Here is a 19,118-nt window from a genome sequence, read left to right as displayed (position 1 = left end):
CATGTCATCCAAACTTGTCAAATGGTATCCGTTGCCCCAATGCCATGCGACACACCACGAGCATGCCTACATGTCCAATGACAATTCAGTCAGGCCTGATTTATTCCCCAGCCAGGCAGCTGCTGGCACAGAGCAGTAAGGAGAGCCTGGAAAATAGTAGGAAGTGTCCTTGCTGCTCATCTCACTGGCTTATTCAGCAAATCGTTTACACTTTCCTTGGTTTCCAGCAATAACCCAATAAGAATGGGCAGACATTTTCTAAATGGCTGCAACTCGCCACCCCACACAATCCCAAAATTGATTACTATGCACGATTGGACCAGCTGAACTTCAGAGCTGCCACTAGGACAAAATGCAGATAAGCATTCCAGGAGCTTAGCAAGCGCCTCACACTTTCTTTTGTCAGCAGGACCTTTTAGGTTGTGGAAATATTTAGGCATTTGGCACTGTGATGGGATGTTCCTGTTAGGCAGAGTTTGCATGCAGTACCCTCTGGGACAACTACACAACTAGGACTACAGGTGTAAGCAAAACCAACCTTTGGTATAAGTCTGTACAACACAGTTTTTGGTAGCGAGCAGAGCGGCCAGGCGTATGTCAAGAGGGATTGTGAGCTTGTAATGAGGTTACACAGAGGTCTACAATCACAAGTACTCCAGGTTTCTTTGAAAAACGCATATTAATTTATGACAGTGTCAGTTAGAAAACAATCACTAAAAAAGAGGCAATCAGTATCACCAACAAATATACTACAATACTTCACACTAACCAGTTCTGAGGCATTTAAACTACCTTGGAGGAGAAAATGGCATTCAGAGCATTTGAAGTAGGAGCAAAAAGGCATAAGTTAATAAAACGAATAGTAGAGTTACTTTCAAACAGTGCAAATAGTTTTGAGTTCACCAGAGGTGTTGATCCAATGCAATAGGTCGGCCACAGTCAATGGGCTATAGTCTTGTATAGGTAAAAACGGTTTTGGTAGTTAAATGGAAAGGTCTTTGCCACGGTTCTCAGAAGTAGTTCATACAAGAAAGATTCATATGTCGGGTCACAAGCTGACGAGGCCTGCAAGTTGCCAAAGTTTCACGCACTTTCGCAGTGAGTGGTAAGTTCTCTCGGTCGGGTTTTCACAGTACCTTATATTGAAGAAAAAGATGCAGCTGAAGACTTCTGTTCCTGCAGATCTCGCTGTTCCTAAGCCTCATTCTTGGGTACAAGAGGGAGGACATCGGGGGACTCCTGCACTGCACAGGGACTGGTCACAAAGCTAGCAAACTGGCAAATCTTCGATTTAGTTTGCTGTATTCAAGCACACAAACTGGTGTCCTTCTCCCTAGTTATTCGGTTTTCTGCAGCACTCTGAGGAAAATACAACCAGCTCTGAGAATGGAGTCCAGGTGGCTTACGAGTCGATTGGTCCCACCAATTCAAAGGAAGAAGTCGTCCTTGAAGGGCTTCTCTATCGAGATGAACTTGGCGAGTCGGGCCTGCAGCAGGGCTTTACCGGGCAAACCAATGGTCCAGGAGTTGCAGTGCCGTCCTCTTCCAGCTCGTCTTAGGGTCTATTGCTCCAGTAGTCGACTCTGCCTTCCAAGCCAAGAGACTCGCCTTTTAAACAGTTTTCTCCCATTCATTCCAGTTTAGCTGCCCCTCACCCAGCAGGGTGGCTGTCCTTGCCCGACAGTCAGCCAGCCAATCACGCCAGAATGCATTTGGGTCTCCTAGGAAACTAAACAGGGCGTTTCGGGAACCACCCTCACTTCCTGCCCACCCAAGACACTCAGGTGCCGGAGGCGGTCTTCAGTCCTGAAGCCCGACAAAGGCGTAGGAACAAAGGGACCAAACCTAGTTTGGTGTGCAAACACAGCTCTATAAGCACCTTTAAAAAAAAGAAACGTCGAAAAAAAGAAGACTGGCACCAGTTTTTACAGAGGGGGCAAAGACACCATCTTGAAAAACATGTCTCCTGTGATTTAACACTACCGTTGTTCGAAGTCAGGAAAAATCATGGTAGTTCGTTGTAAAACCACTGCAACCAGCCATTTCGATAGGAAAGGGTAGCATTTGACTGCTACATGAGTTTTTAGACACAGGGGATAGTAGGTAACCCCTCCAGCACTCTATTGTAATATAGTGTGTGCTGGGTATAGGAATTTAAAAAGACTAGTAAAGTCAATTTAACTTTACATTCTCTAGTTTATACCAGAGAAGGTATTTAAACCTTGGGACAGCCTAAAAGGCTTCCCTGTGTCATTGCACTGAGTGTGCTGTGACACACACATGAAAAGATGACGCTTATGGAGTTATCTAAAACTCTATAATCAAAGAGCAAAAGAGTAAAACACACATCAAAATACGAGAGTGGGAAAAAAGGGTCACACTCTCTCCAGGTAAAAATATCAAGTCCTCAGAATCCAGGAAAGTTGCTGGGGGTCTCTAAGGTGAAGGGAATTAGCATATTTATAAGAATTCTCCCTAACCGTTCCCAAATGAATGACCCCACAGCTCCAGTTACCTACCAAACATTTGACTACTACAAAGACAATTAAAGTGACTAATACAATAAAGCTCCCTTTTAAAAATGTATGTCCAAGTCTACTAGCTTGGAATGGTTGGATGCATGCAGATCAGAAAGCTGGAAGCTTATCCTTTAACATGGTCACTATGGTATAAAATGTTGAAAGTAACGTGTTGTAAAACAGGTTTTTCAGGCTATTTAGAAAATTGGAAAATAAAGCTACAATGATATTCTTTTGGATTAACATGTTTCTATAAGTATTTGTATTTTGTCAGATTGCTTTAATATGTGATTTGCATAATTTTGCAAGGAAACAACCTGCCGTCCTTGAAAGCCAAAGCCTAAATATTTGTACAAAGAAAAGCCTGGAAAGTATGGTTGAGTGCCTACATTACAGAGTGAATTAAAATCAAAGCTTCACCACCAAAGTCTGATCTGGGTCGAAGAATGTAAACTCATTGTGATTTAACTGCAAACATTTGAGTTCTTACAAGTGATCGGCTTCACACGAGTCTGGAAATAAAAAGACTCTTGTAATGGGGCAGATTTAATGAATTTAGGAACATAATGGTGAATCCTTGTGTCCCTCAGTCAGTGGCACCTGAGCCACTAACAAAGCATGTTTGCTTTGTTGCAACAACATGTGCATATCTGGAAAGAGAGCTCCCAATGCTTTTCACATTTTGTGAGTGGTCTGGAGCAGTGGTTTGTGAGCTCCAGGCTGCTAACGTAAATTGTTTGTGTGGTTGGCTGTGATGAGTGATGTTTAAAAAGCGTGGAGAGTTGTGTTTCAGTATCTTTTTTTTTTTTTTATTTATTGTGATATAACCTCATTTGGTTTTTTTTTTCACATTCCAAAAAAGAAAAAAAACAGTACATATATACACATATAAAAAACAAAACATCATATTCATAAAATATATCTAGTTAACATTCCCAGATTGCTTCATCACAATTTTATAAAATTAGCATATTAAAATTCATCACATCTATGACTAGTTTACCTATATAAAAAAAAACACAGTTTTTTCCCTAATTATAATAATAGATCAACAGTATTCTGACGATATAAAACCTGTCTTTTGCAAGACCCTTAAGATATTTATGGTCAATTTTATTTCATGACCCGCAATCATTCTTTCCCAAAAAGCATCGGAGGATAGTCTATCCAATGACCCAACTGAATTCCCTAAGTATTCCACCCTAATTTTCCAGGTGCCTTTACAGAATCTTAGCAGATGCTCTAACGTTTGTTTACTTAGATCTGAGCATTCCGTGCATAGACTACAAGCCCCTTCAGTGATTCCCCATTTAGTTAACACTGATCCGGTTTTAATCAAGTTTAACCGTACCCTCATAAAATTTTGTCTTCCTTTTGGGTTAGGGAACTTCATCAAGTATCTTGGTACTACACCCTGTTTTTTCCCATACTTAAAAAACCCTTCGCGAACAGAGGTTGATCTCACCATGTCCCCTGTTGTGATCCAGTCTCTCAAGGATAAGGACTTCTTAACTTTCAGTGGGTTTAAACTCAGTGTTAATTTATCTGTTTCACAATAAGTTAGCAGATTTTCTGCTATCTTTTGGAGTTCTGTCAAAGTGAGTGAGGAATTTAGGTTCATATTTTCTAGGAGATTTTCGTATAGTGTGTTAGTCATTGGCGTAATAATAGACCTATACAAGGACAAGAGTTTCCAATCAACTGCGTATTTTAGAGATTTTAATCCAAGTTCGTATCTGAGAGTTGTCGTATGTAGTCCTTTAGGTAATCCCAATACCTGTTTCCAAATGTACCCTTCTATTTTCTGCCAATCTATTGACCACAGTAAAGGTTTAGATTCAATCCCATACAATAGTACTGGGATTACCTTGGCCACATAAAAATTTATGATGGGCATGATTGTAAATTTGCCATAGAGGCTGGCAATCTTCTTCATCTGAGCTATTAGTTGTGTTCCTTTAGCCAGGATTTCACCGTACTGTTTCCCAACTGTGGGGTTCGCATGCACTGTGATGCCCAGGTACATTACTTCTTTTACCACCGGTATCTGGTTATTGCCAATTGTCCAACGATATTTTGTTTCTTTGCGACCTTTTTGCTCAAAGATTACGATCTTAGATTTGTCAGGGTTAACCACCAGGTCGTTTAATTTCATGTACTTATCGAGGGGGTTCAACAATCTTTGAAGGCCGATGGGAGACCTATCAAAAAGGACTATATCGTCCGCATACATAAGCCATCTAACGGCCAAGGACCCCACCTTAGGGCTTATTAGTGATGAGGATTCTAGGGCGGCTCCAAAATCGCCCAAGTAAAACTTAAAGAGAAAAGGAGCAACCATACAACCCTGTCTGACCCCCCTATCTATGTTTATGTGTTCTGACAAATAGCCATCCATATTTAATCTTACCCTTGCTGTGTTTTTTTTGTGAAGTTTTACTAGTATATTAATTAGAGTTTTGGGTGCCCCTTGTTGTTCCAACTTACTCCATAATTTATCTCGATTTACCATGTCAAATGCGCTTGACAGATCGATAAATGCTCCATAAAGTCTTCCTTTATTATTTTTATCTTTCAGATTTGATAATGAAGCTAATATTATACCATTCAAGGAAGTTGAATGGCCTTTTCTGAATCCAGTCTGCTGTTTAGGGATTATGTTGTTTTGTTTCGCCCATGCTTCAAGTTCTTTTAATATCAGACTAGTAAACAACTTGCTTTCTACGTCAAGCAGTGTAATTGGCCTGTAGCTAATTGGGTTTTTACGATCCCCCTTCTTGAAGATCGGGATTATAATTGCAGTCTTCCAAGAAGACGGAATTATTCTGTTTGCGATTACTTTATTGTACAAGGTATATAAGATTTCAGCCCACAGTGTCTCATTTCCTTTAAGGACTTGATTAGTTAGTCCATTTGGGCCTGCAGATCTCGACGCCGAGGATTTTGTGATCAAGTTTAAAATATCCTCTTTGTCAAAATTTAAACCCCAGTTTCCATTGTCACATATATTTTTGTCCTCCCACTGGTTCCTGATATTTTGTACCGAAATAAGTTAACCAACTTGCTTCCGACACATTATTCGTCTGAGCAATGGTTTGATGTGTTTGGGTAGCATTTATTAGTGACCAAAAGTTTCGCGAGGAATTTTTTTGTAAAGCACGCAGCATCTCTTCCCCATATTTCTGCCATAGTTTTCCTCTATGCTGTCTAGTCCAACTCTTCAAATCATTTTTATTTTTTTTCGATGCTATTTCTAGTTCTAGTACATTTTTGGCCTGTTTCTTAGCAAGTCTTAATTGTTTTTGCGTCTCCCGTTTTTTTTCCCAAACTGCTTCGTCAAAAAAGTGTTTGTGTACTCGCTGCAAACCCTTTTGGGAACTTGACGGGGGATCGACTGACCATAAAAATTTGTGAAATCGTGATGGGTCACAATGCTGCTGCAAAATATTTAGTTCTCCCAAGTTGGCAAATCCATTCAGGGTTTTATTTAACCGCTCCCCTTTTCTCTTGTATTTTGTCAACCGATTTTTCTGTGCATTAACTTCTACTTTTTGGTCCCAGATTTCTATTTTTTCCTCACTGAACCAATTTAAATGAGCAAATAATCGCTTGTGATCACTTGTTCCACCATCGACCACTGAAAAATGTATACAGGTGTTAAAACATTCAGTTGATAAAAGCATGTAATCCAGTGTCGATTCCGAGGAACCCCTCTCCCCGTGTTGCAGTATCTGTGGTGGATAAGTGTGGTGTGTAGGGAAATTGAATGTAGACACACATGCTTGTGTGTTGTACCTGTGTTGTTTCCGTGTTGTCGCGGTTTTTTGATATGTTTAGTTTACAGTGGGAGGTAGAATGATTTGAAGTGGTTATTGTTCCCATACCCATGAGACCACCAATAAACTGAAGGCCTTTTTTCATTTTGGAAACATCACAGTGGGTTGCATTTATTCCATTTCCCTGCAAAGAACTTCTCCAGTGTGCATGCCGTCTTATGCCATATATGATTTTAGGCTGAGGTGATGCTAGATCAGGTGCCTTACCACAAATTCAGGGCTCAGTTGATAGATGGATGAGACCTTCCTTCTTAGTGCCAACTGACACCTCAAAGACACTCCAAACATAATGCCACTCAGTCTTAGGTAGGATGGTGGTACAATGCAGCCATGCCGGGAGGTACGACTAAAAATGTGCATTTCGACTTTAAAATCATCTTTTGGGCTTTGCCACTAGCCCAACAACGTGATATAAACACCATATGCAGCAAATTTGACACTAGTTCCAGAAAACATTTGAAGCATTACCACCTCCAAAGATTCGGTCTAGCTGCTCCCCTGGCATGGCAACAGAAATGGTAGACGCAAGATGGGCAGCCCTTTCCTCTCAAAAATCCCAGTTCACCTTCAGGGTTAGAGCAGAGTCTGATGTGTACATGTGTGTAGTGTACATTTATGACGTACAAGATGCATACTTGAGGACTACAACAAGATGGGTTTATCACAAAGGCTCTTCGGAGGGTGTCCAAGTTTTGAACGCAAGACCTATAGGACAGTTCAAAGAGACCAAGTTCCCCAATGTAAAGTAGGAAATTAACCATGCCCGGTATTTAAAAAAAGAATAAAAACCATCCATTTAAAAAGGTCACTCTGCCCTTCTGGCCCTTTGCCTGTCTCTCCCTCGGTAGGTGGCTTTGCCACACACGCACAGATTATGGGCACAGAGCGATGTGATGCTGAACCGGGGCAGCACAGGCATACACCGAGATCGACTGTAGGATTGGATTTGGTACAAGCAGCATGTTTGTCTACTGGCATCTATTGTCCGTTTAATACGTTGCCCTGCAGAAAATTCTACATGGTTCCCCAATTTTTCTGAAAACACTTTAAAGACAGCAGTGACTAAATGACCAGTGCTCTAAGGGCGTAAAGGGATAAGCAGTGGCTAAACCACCTACTCTGCTGCACACTACTACCAGTAGTGGTAGCAATAACAGAGGCATAACAGACACAGCCCGACGGGCAGATGTCCTCCTTTTCTGGCAACATGGGTCGAGGGTACGATATACTAAGGAGGGGTGTAAAGTGACCACAGTAGCACCTCAAACAGCAATAATCAAAATTCTTCAAAATACAAAATGTGCAATCAAGGTTCTAAAAAGATATATACACTTTAAACTATAAAAAATGCAAGTAGAGAGTTAGAAAACGCAAGCAAAAACCCACCAGTCTGTAAAGACACAGAAAATGCAGAACTGGTATAGTATAGCGTTCTGGGTGCTTGAGCAGGGGTAATGTCAAGGTTAAAAGGATAGGTCACAGTAAAAAGCAGAGATGGGTGCTTGAACGTCAATATGACCGCAACAGTTGACCCCTGGGAAAGGGGGGGGGGGGGTAAAGGGCCTTTTCAATGAACCTTATTTTCGTATATTTGGGGGGTCAACAACGTTAAGCTGGTGAGCTGGTCGACTGTGTAGCTCACAAGTGGTCCAATGTGGGATTAAGGGTCTAGAGCGCTCAGACACCCAATCCTGGGTATCCAGGGTCAAGGCGAGTCCTTTGGTTGCACTCCCATTCGAGAGAGCATGGATGGCACATACCAGCAATTTTCCATCACCAGTTAACAGTCCTGTTTCCAGAGCAGTTATCATTGAGGCCTTGGTCCAACAGAAGAGGATGGTAAGGGGACAGAGCTCTCCTCTGCCATAGAGGTGAAGACAAAAGCTCTAAGGGTAAAGCGGCCAATTTGCCCGAGGGGAGGCCTTAACTTTTCTCCCAGAGGAATCAAAGGATCCCAGAGATTGTTTTAGTGAGAGCAGTGCCGACAGCCAGGCTGCTTTGGATAAACAACGCCCTCACATAGCTGGCCTGGGCTCAAAAGGGTTTACACTTGTACGACAACAAATTACCCAGCTACCTCGTGGCGAAACTCAGCATCTCCGGTGGACAGCGCACCACCAGAAGCCAGGACACATACAGACTTGAAATCAGCCACTGCAAGAAGGAAAGGTCCACCAAATAAGCATTCTCTGCCTATGCCCCAAGACTATGGAATCTCCTCTCAATCAGAATTCGACTCAACCCCATGACCCTAAAATTCAAAAAAGAAGTCAAGACCCACCTCTTCAAGGAGTCTCTCCTCCTCAACACCTAGGCCATCACTTAGCCCCCCCTCGCTAGATCCTGCCTGCCCCTCTCCGCCACCTGGTACAGCTGTACCCCTCCTCTGTGCCCCTCTGCATCCTACCCCCCGCTGTATATCTGTTCTGTTACCTATGAAAAGTGCTCCGTTATGAATCTGTACTGTTGTATTCCTCTGTAAAGCCCTCTTTTGCTTCTCGAAGCTAGGTCCCTGTTCCACAAATACCAGAATAATAAATAATAACCAAATGGTGTAGCTGTAATGAAGCTTGTGAAGATGGCTGCTTAGCCCGGCTCCCTCCTTTGACTACACATTTTGGGAGTACCAGATTCCCAGTAAAAAAAAGTGATAACAATTTCCATAGTTTGCCCCCTAAACCCCATTCCCCTCCCCCCACCTCCACCTCACCCACTCTTGCAATGCTGGATACTCCCCGAATGCCCTAAGAAAAGTGTCTCTCCTGAATTGCATGAAGAATGTTGGCATCTGTTCTTTAGCCATTCCCATTTTATTAGCCAAGAGCATTTTGGAATTTATTTTGTTCCCCTGCCTCCGCATACAACTCCAAACTATCAGTTCAGCTCTACATTGCATACGAGGTAGTTTTTGATAAAATCTTGGGCTGGCTGAAGGATTTGCATGGGATATATGGCCATATGGGTCCTAGGTGCTTCAACAAGGATTTCTTCCATCTGCTGCCTTTGAGCATTGCGCCTTGGGCCTGCATGCACGCTGGGCTGCAACGTATTATGGTCTCTGCCTACGTGTGACAGAATGCCACCGATTAGGGTGTGCAAACCTGAGCTTTGATTTTTGCTGGATTATAAAAAATGATGCTGGATATAGGACTGTTACATGAGCTATACCAACTAATGGCTCACAAATACATCAAAAGTCCTTATCTGCACTCAATTCTTATCTATTAAATGACATTTCAAAAAAGAAAAAACAATGAGGGAGGCTCTTGGGCGGGGGTCAATCTGTATGAAGGGCATTCTCTGCGATCAGTCATGGGGTCAAAACCTGAGGAGACAGCTGACTCCCTTTGAAAAACTACTGGACATAGCAACAACAAGAAAGGGGATAGTGTCCAAGATGTATAAAATACTGAATACCAACAACTTAGCGGAGAGGAGGGGATTCCGCACGTTCTGGAATGGGTTAGCAGAGGAGGCCCTCTCGGAGGACGCATGGTCAAAGATATTTAAAATAGCGTTCCACGGAACTTATTTACATCTGATATGGAGCATAATTTCAAGATCCTGCAGGGGTGGCATAGGGACCAATTGAAACCGTCAATGATGTTCCCAGGGGTATCACCCAGATGTCCAAGGGGATGTGGCCAGGTGGGAACGAGGGGCCACATGTGGTAGTACTGCCCATAAGTCCAGAAGTTTTGGGAGAATGTAAGTGGTTGGATCGAAGAGGTTACAGAAGAATTACTCCCACAAAGCCTGCTGGCGATGCTGTTGGGCCTCCCCCGGTGGAAGCAGAAATAAACAGGTACCCAAGAATGTGGGAAACAATGTTAAGGGTGGGTAGGGTGGTCCTGGCGCAGAAATGTAAGAGTCTGGTGACCCCCTCTAAGGACGATTGGCTGAATAAATTAAAGAACATGTTCCTCATGGACAAATTGACTGCTATGGTTAACAATGATTCTGGTACATTCCAAGCGAATTGGTACGTCTGCGACAGTCATGGGGATGGGAGGTTCATTGACACCAAGGGGATGCTCCTGTACAGGAGGGGTGGGAAGGGGAATGAGAGGTATCTAATGTAAATTGGGCAACCAATGGTCCGTGGTACAGCAGATGCTACAAAGCCGACGAAGATGTCGAGAACAATTCAGCTCCCAAGCACCAGGAAAAAGAGGATTTATGGAATCTCCCACGGTTAAAGTTTTAAAGGGACAATCTAATTGGGGGAGGGAAGGAGTTGGGGTGGGGGGATGGGAGGGATGAGGGGTTGGGCTCAAGGGTTAGATGAATACGTTTTTTCTGTTTCTTTCATGGGTCCGATTGTTGTATTAAGAAAATGCAAATAAAACCAAAGTTTAAAAAAAAAAAAAAAAAGAAAAACATTCAAAACATGAGCCTGATTCATACCAATGAAAAAGAATAGAACTTGATTTGAAAAGCTAGAATGAAAAGAATTCCAGCCACAATATTGGATATTAGGGTGTGCAACCCACACTGAAGGCTACTACGCCTAGGTCTCTCGTTTTCCAGTATCTTGAGGTGCCCTGCACGGTTGTGTTAATTTTATAGAGTGAACGCACGCAAAAGCATCTTCGCGCTAGGGTGGACCGGAAAGGTTAAAGAACCGACTAATAACAAGATGGCATTTTAAAACAAGTAGGTTTTTAACAACCGACAAAAAGCAACAAGGTTGTTCGTGGCCCTTAGTAGAGCCGGCAAAGTATTCCATAACTTGGCGGCCGCCAAAGAAAAAGAGCGGCCCCCACCTGCTCAAATTGGCAGCGAGGAATGGTAAGAAGACAGGAGCCGTTAGAACGCAATTCACGAGAGGGCACATAGGGTTGGAATTTGTCCTGAAGATATTCAGCCCCTGAACCTATAGAAAGCCCGATGCGCTATGACCAATGATTTAAATTGGACCCGTTTAAGAACCGGGAGCCAATGCAACAATCGAAGAACAGGAGAAATGTGGGGACCATATGAAGTACCAGTGCAGATCCGTGCAGCATGGCGCATATTAATGGGTCTGCACCCCACTCACAAGCAATAATTAAAGGAAAACCCATAAAATTAACTTAATAGAACATATTACGAATTGAGCAATTTAGCAGTGCCAGCTCACATGTACACAAATACATCAACCCAGTGGAGCGAACAGACCAACTATTCACGTTGCTGTTCAAAGGCCTAGGGAAATTAACAAATACACCTTCACACTGACCCCACTATCCAACCCATTACACAAACCTATTGTGGGATACCTGAAAAAATGTAAAGGAAGGTGGAAGACGAGATACATAAATTACTCAAACATGACATCATGGAGCCTGCCATGGGACCAATGCCATGGGTGTCCCCCATTGTCCCAGTGCCCAAGAAGGGGGTCGGACACCATCTGGCTATGCATAGTTATGAGGTGCCCTATTCAAGGCATCCAAAGGGAATGGCATCAAACTCCCTGCTTCACAAACATTGAGGTCCAGCTTTGAAAACACCTTGGCCCTGTTAAGCAGGTGGATCATAAGGGCTATCATCAGCTGGAATTGTCACCCGAGTTGCGGTATATATAGTCACCTTTGTGACTCACTTAGGCCTATACAGGTACAAGTGCATCAGCCTTGTGGTCTCACCGTCAGCCGAGATCTTTCAAGCAGAAATTCACAATGTCAAACACGTACCAAACTATATCAACTACAGGGACGACATTCTACGACTTGGTACGGTGGCGAAACATGACACACTGGCCATGGTGTGCATGGCGCTGGAAGCAGCAAACCTCCCTCTGAACAAAGAAACGTAAGTTCAGAAAACACCCGCTCAGGTTCTTTGGCCACATCTTTTCAGAAGAGGGCATGAAGCCAGAATCGACAAAGGTTGCCGCCCTGAATGACATGCCCCAACCCGCAAATGTGTCGGACCAGCAGCCCTTTTTAGGCCTTGTCAGCTGTTGCACGAGATACATAGAAGACTTCCGACTGCCAGCACTCCACTGTGTGCCCCATCGAAGCAGCATGCTATATTTCAGTGGTCAAGTGAGTGTTAAAAGGCGGCTGCGATCATGTGTTGAAGAATCAGTGCAGTGGAAGACATGGCATACTTTGACTCAGATCAGTGCACAGAGCGAACGGTTGATACAATCCCAGTGAGCGTAGGGGCCATTCTAGCTCAGTTTGACGAGGACAGGTCTCATCAACGGCACATTATGTCATGCGCTCGTCAGAGCTTGTCCGTAATGGAGTAGGAAGGGCTAGCAGTGGTGTTGGTTTGTGAAGATTTCCATCTTTTTCTGAACCAAAAGCCATTTACAATTGGGACTGACCATCGGGCATTATTGTCCATCTACGGGAACGCACAGGCTAGGATGCCCCATGAGCATAGCAAGGTGGGGGACTGATGCTTCAGGACCATGCGTTTGACATAATATACCGCCCAGGGAAAAAGAAGGGACTTCCTCTCGAGGTACTCGATTGGTTCCGTGAACTCTGACCCTTCTACCGCAGACCAATACGTAAATTCTGTGGTGCATCAGGCGAACAGAATGGGCTGATCTACTGATATTAACAAGAGTCCGAGCATGATACAGCATTTTGCATCATCGACGATTGCTTGAGGAAAGGGCGCTGGAAACATGCAAAAAATGTAGGGGAGAGGGAGACGCTGATCACACAAAATGACAAACAAGATATTAGTCAAGGACGAATTGTCGTTGTCAAAAGATGACTTGCTCTCATAAAGGATCCAAGCTGATAATACCAGATGCACGGTGTTAGGCAGAAACCTATGCAGTTCCCTCTGGGACCACTGCAAAAGATTTAGGACTACAGGTGTTTGGCAGTAAACCCACTTGGTAGCAGTCTGTACCACACAGATTCACTTGGTAGCTGTGGCTGAGCAGCCAGACTTCCCTCAAGAAGAGTTAGGCAGTATACAGAGTATTCACAATAGGTCAAGAGAACACAATAGAACAAGTAAACACTGACCAGGGCTTGGTGTAAAAGAGATATAATTATTTATTTAAAACCACATCTAGAAAAACACACAGGCACTAATAGTAAGCAATTCAAAAACACAGCCACTAAAAGATATACACTCCCTTAAAAGAATATTAGACAAGTCTTGGGTAAAGCCCCACTTATTTTCAGACAGTGGTGAGCGCTTAACGTAGATGGCACTCTAATAATTCGTTTTTTAAAAAGGGAGAGAAAAGCAGAGAACAACTTGAAACAGATCCCAACACTTTTACAAGAACAGAACAGGAGGGGAAGGCAAAGTAACCCATGAATTCAGAGTCAGTAGGCCGGATCCGCTTTAAGAGGATGGAAAAGAAATGTGGCCAAGGTCACACGGTTGCAGTGCACAAAAGTCTTGTAATGGTTCAAAAAGGAGTTGGATCAAAGAAAGGGACCAGTTAGAGGGTCAAGGCGGCCAGCCCAGTCCAGAAGGTTAAGGAGTTATTACCTTGTTGCAATCTTTAGAAAGGGAGGCCTGGCGGACACAGTACCTTAAAGTGGTGAGAACGCTCCAGCGGGGGCAGTTGTTCCTGGCAGCGGATGCAAGTCGGTGCTTCGTCTGGGGGAGGAGAGGATCTCGTCGTGGAGGAAGACAGGAGTCCGTTGCACTGCCAGGGAAGAAACCAGCCGCAGAGTTTCTCAGGTACAAGGAGCAGTCCGGTGATTCGCGGTTCAGTATTGAGTGGCTATCCAGCTGCCGGGGTGCTTGGCACGGGCAGTTCGACCACAAACCGGGCTGGGGTGCTAAGAAAGAAAGGTAAACTGATTGTGCCCACCAGTCAAGGGAAGAAGCCTCTCCAGCCGGGAGATCTTCTCTGTCGTCGGGAAGTGGTGAGTCTGTTCTGCAGGGCTCCACCGGTGGTGTTGTCGTGGTAGGTTGGCTCAGCTTCTCCCTCGTCGGATTCTCAAGTCCTGTGGCGACTTCTGAAGTTCCAGTCCCCAAAGCCCTGCTTTTATGCAGAAAACCCCCATTCACTCAGCCTAGCTGTCACTCAAACATGCTAAGTGTTTGGGCCAAACACTCAAGAGTGCGACTTGAGCTACCAAGGTAACTCAGTCCAGGGTGCCTAAACCCCCGCCCACACCCTCTGTGGTACCCAGACAGAGTGGCACCACTTTTGGAGGCTTCTGTGGAGAAGCCCACCAAAAAGTGGAACAAAAGGCTCGACATGGGTTGGAGTCACAGAAGAGAACACAAACGCCATTTTAGAATCGAGTCTTGGCAAAAAATACCAACCGGAGAATTAATATTCATTAAATAAACCGGCGGTATGTTCGAGGCTATGAGAATTAAATAATTACAGTTGGTAGCCTCGAACAATGGGAAAATCCCATAAGGAAATATTCGCGGTCGAATATAAAAAGTAGTTTCGACTGCCACCAGCCAAAACTCGATCAGGGGGGGACGGAGATGTGCCCCCTCGACTAACAGACCCCGGGGCAATCAAATTGCCCCGACCAGTACGTCCACAATATGATGGTTTGTACTGGTTTCTGTTAATAATTTGGGACTAGTAAAGCCAATGGTGACTTTACATGCCCTGGGAGACAGTAGTCAGTCCCAGGGTATGGAGTCTATGGCGGGGTGTCACTATGATACCCCTGTTACACTGCACGGAGGGTGCAGTGTAACACATATGAAAAACACATGAGACCCTATGGAGTAAAGGATCCCATAGCCCATAAAACACATTACCAGTCGAAGGAATACCATAAATCATGTCCAAGAGTGGGGGGGGGGGGGGAAGAGAGAGTCTCGCTCTTGGCAGGAGGAAAAAACAAACTCCAGAAATCCAGCAAAGCTGCTGGGGGACTCACTAGGTTAGGAAATTCAGCCTAAAGAGAGAATTCTCCCTAACACACGGAGATGTCAGGTGATTGATCTGGCGCATTAGAGTCACTGAGGGATCATGTCAAAGCACATGATACACCAGAAGGTTCCCTCAACTCGACAGAGGAAAAGTTGGAGACGTCCTATGTGCTGCATTATAACTCTGCAAGCTCGACAAGAACCACTTCAAATGACAAAACTGGCAGTAGGGGCGTGGGAGGAAGTAGCCATCGACTTCTTTGGACAGATAAAGGGTGGATAATGCCTACTGGTTGAGATGGACGAGTACGCTCTTTTTCCTGAGGTGCATAGTGTGTCGTCCACTGCTGCTACCCAGGTCATACCGGCACTAGACAAGATTTTCACGGCCTAGGGCATTCACTGAACAGTCATATCAGACAAGGGGCCACTGTTCACCATCCAAGACTTAGTCTTTACAGGATACATGGCGTTCAAACACTGCAGTGTCACACCACTGTGGATGCAGGCAAATTTGACCATGAAGCGGTTCATGGGAAATCTGAAAAGGGGTTCTACAAATCACTCAACGGGCAAGCCCCTCGAACATCCCTCACACCAGTTCCCAAGTGACTACAGGAACACTCCTCATAGAACGGATGGGAAAGTGCCCATCTGAAATTATGTTCAGAAGAAACAGCAGGACATATAACTTGTGGTCTGATGACCAATACCCAGAGGACAAGGACATGAGAGAGCAAGACAAAGAGCAAAGATCAAGATAAAGATAAAAGTAATACGCGGATGACAGAAGACAAGTGGAAGAGTGGGCACTAGCCATAGGGGACATCGTACTGGTTTGCCAACCCAAGACCCACTAGTACATCGCTACATGTCAGGCTGACCCATTGGTAGGCATTCAGATCGTTGATAATGGCTCGAAATGGAAGATGGCAGGTGTCAAGGAAGAGGCTTGAAGTAAGCAAGTGGGTGACAAATGTTCAAGTGGATTTACCCACAGAGTAGGAGTAGGACGTATCCTACATAGCATGTGATGGAGAAGGCTCGGAGGGTGACACCTCTGAGGACGGACATGGGGTTGCAAATGTCAGAAGGTAACCCAAGGGTAGAATGGCCTCAGCAATCGGGAACCCGGCACAAAAGACTAATTGAAGGAATGGGGTGACCAGGGTCTGTTCATTTAATTGGGGCGGGGAGGTTGTGATGTTGTGCCTCCGTTTTAGTTTGAGGTCAGTCCTCCTTGATGTGTGGGAGGCAGGCGGAGGAAGGCCAATTCAGGGACAACAGGAAAAGGAAGTGATGTACAGGGGAGAAGGGAGGGGTAGTAAGACAAGTGGGTTGAGAGAATAAATATGTGTTCTTTTTGTTCCCCATCTCTGCATCTTCTTATGTAGGAGCGCTGTGCAGGATCCTACGTCCAGCAGAACCCCTGCTGGAGCATAATGGCTGTCCCTTTAGTTTAAACAAATTTGTATAGACCCTTAATTGGACATTTCTATAATGTTTATACTTTCAGTAATATTGTCTTGGATACAGCTATGCTGGCTCTCACACGCTTGAAGGAGAACAGCTTACCCTTGGTGCATGCTATGTAAGTGGCAAGCAAAGGCTGTATACCAATTCATGCTGTGCCCGTTTCTCCATTATGGAGATCGCAGGAAGTGAACTTTACTTAAGTCTGCTCTTTGTAATCGGACACAGGCTATCAGGCACCGAAGACTTTAGAAGGTGTGAAGTGCGATAATAAAATGGTAATCCTAATCAAGGAAAAAATATGACTTAACTGATTGTCTTTGTAGAAAGGTATTCCATAAGCGGAATTGAACAAACGCGCAAATGTTAACATCGAGCACGGAGCGTTTCGATTCTTTTTCATCGATTTCTACAAGAAATGTAATTGCTTATAACATGAGGCGAAAAACACAATCCACTGGAATGCCAGATTTTGAGCAAAAACAACTTTAAAAGATGCATTTTAAATGCAACGTTTTTTGTTTTTTAATTCTTCAGCAAAGCCGTGATTATCGATAGACACCTTGCACACGCCTGGAGAAAAGAATCGGATTTAAAAAAAAAAAACGTAATCGAGAGGGCAAGCATAAATCCGGTATAATTAAGATAAAATATCTGCTCACCCAAAAACCGTCCAGTTCCGGCTTCCGACTTTAAACAACGGTCCCCGGCACTTAGATGGCACCTCCAGCAGCACTAAAGGCAACTCCAGATAAACACTATCAGCAAAGCACTTCTGTGCAGCAGGTGCCACGCCCACAGTCTTAACCGTCCCCTGGGTCCTGGCTCCGGGAGCTCGCGCGCGAGGGGAGGACGGGGAGCGATTCAGTTGAGGCCCAAGGCTTGCAAGAAAGGATCAACAAGACGCGGGGCAGATGGCTGGTGTAAATGCCACGAGCACGGCTTGCGACACTGCGGCCGTTTTAAAAGGAAAAAGGACAATTAAAGATTTAGCGTTTCAACTTGGAATCAGAACGACGTGCCTCCCACAGAAAGATAGCGACTTGCACACTCGTTTCTCAACACTTCCGAAAACGACCGCAAAGGAAGTAGGTTTTTACATTAAAAAGCGACAAGAAAAACACGGAGAAAACGTTTTTGAGAAATTTGAAACCCCTTTATTGAGAGGAAAACGTATTTAATGGGAGGGTCGTTCTTCTTAAAACTGAAATGCTTCTCGAATGTTTAACTTCTTGTTCTCCCCGGGGCCCAACCTCTTCATTTTAGCACCCTGTTTTTAGAAGTCTCGGCTGTAAAGGGAGTCTTTCCATGGGCGCACAACAAATAACAATGAAGTGGAATTAATAAGGGAATCATTCTGCTGGTAACATTAATTAGGAGGTTTGCATTGACATAGCTCCCAACCTTTTGGGTCACCAAGGTGGGTGAAACACCCGATTTTCTTTATAGCAGGTGAGAGCGCATAGATGTGAATGGGCATATGAGGGATTTGGCGGGTGATTTAGCTACTTGCTAGGCGGGTGACACTGGCAAAAGCGGGTGAGTTGAGAGCTATGCATTGAACAAAGAGGGTCAGAGCTGGGAAATAAGGTTATCCAGTTGTGACGGAAGCACTACTGCTCTGCCTAAGCACCTATCCATCCCCACACTACTACCAATACAGCAGTGATCCTCATCGAGGCAAAAAAAAAAAAAAAAGGCATGGCCAGACCAGTATTTACTGATCAACTCGCACACTTTTGATAGGCAACACCAGTCATAATCAGTTCCCTCACCTACCAATCCCCTTGCATGTGCATAGGCATCAATGGAGCCCTCACCTGCAAAAACAAAATCCTCTTGTTCACCCGCTTTGGCAACAAACATAGGCCGTTATGCAGATACACCCTCTTTGCTGTAGCACAGGCCAAGGGCAGGCTATACTCTTCAGAAGGGGTGTGAGCTGGTGCAGAAGCACCATGTACAGTACTACAGCATAGCAAAGTAAAATAAAATGTACAACCAAGCACACATGCCATCCCTCTCAATTTAAGCAGGAAACTCCTGCCTTTTCAGTGAAAAATATTGCTATTTTTCACATTCTTCCACCTAAAATAATTCTAGCCCTAATGCATTCCTATGAGAAAATGTACGTCTCCCGATTTCTCTGACAAAATATGCCTCCCAGGTGAGTCTATAAAATAGCATTTTTAAACTAACAAAAATGGACACAACTGTGTGTAGACAGGATGGGCGTGTAGACTGGATGGGAGTACAGAGCGGATGAGTGAAATGTCTGATCTGGAACGCCTGAAACGAATAAAAGTGCATAGAACGGACTTGATCGCATTGAACTGCGTGAAGTACATGATATGCCTTGGAATGCAGGGAACATTTGAAAGAGCATACATCCCATCATACCACACCCCACACTTACTCTCTTCTTTACACCACCACTCAACTAGAACACAGAGATACTATGACACCATTC

The 19,118-nt window shown here is 44.3% G+C and overlaps 1 protein-coding gene across 13 annotated transcripts in view; it reads right to left on the bottom strand.

The window, feature by feature from the left end:
- GPR160 (G protein-coupled receptor 160) overlaps window positions 1-19,118 on the bottom strand; it is a 606,153-nt gene that overhangs the window by 197,342 nt on the left and 389,693 nt on the right. For 3 of the 13 annotated variants that reach the window (XM_069618551.1, XM_069618550.1, XM_069618553.1), the window contains exon 1: window positions 17,311-17,512. The exons of the other annotated variants lie outside the window; for them this stretch is intronic. The gene's annotated coding sequence lies outside the window, so the exon portion shown is untranslated. Of the gene's footprint in view, window positions 1-17,310; window positions 17,513-19,118 lie in introns of those variants that run through there. 13 annotated transcript variants of the gene reach the window in all.

Source organism: Ambystoma mexicanum, chromosome 10 (assembly GCF_040938575.1).
Source record: "Ambystoma mexicanum isolate Mex_15411 chromosome 10, UKY_AmexF1_1, whole genome shotgun sequence".
Classification (NCBI taxonomy): Eukaryota; Metazoa; Chordata; class Amphibia; order Caudata; family Ambystomatidae; genus Ambystoma; species Ambystoma mexicanum.
The sequence above is the reverse complement of the archived record's forward strand: the minus strand, read 5'-3'. Positions and strand labels throughout refer to the sequence as shown.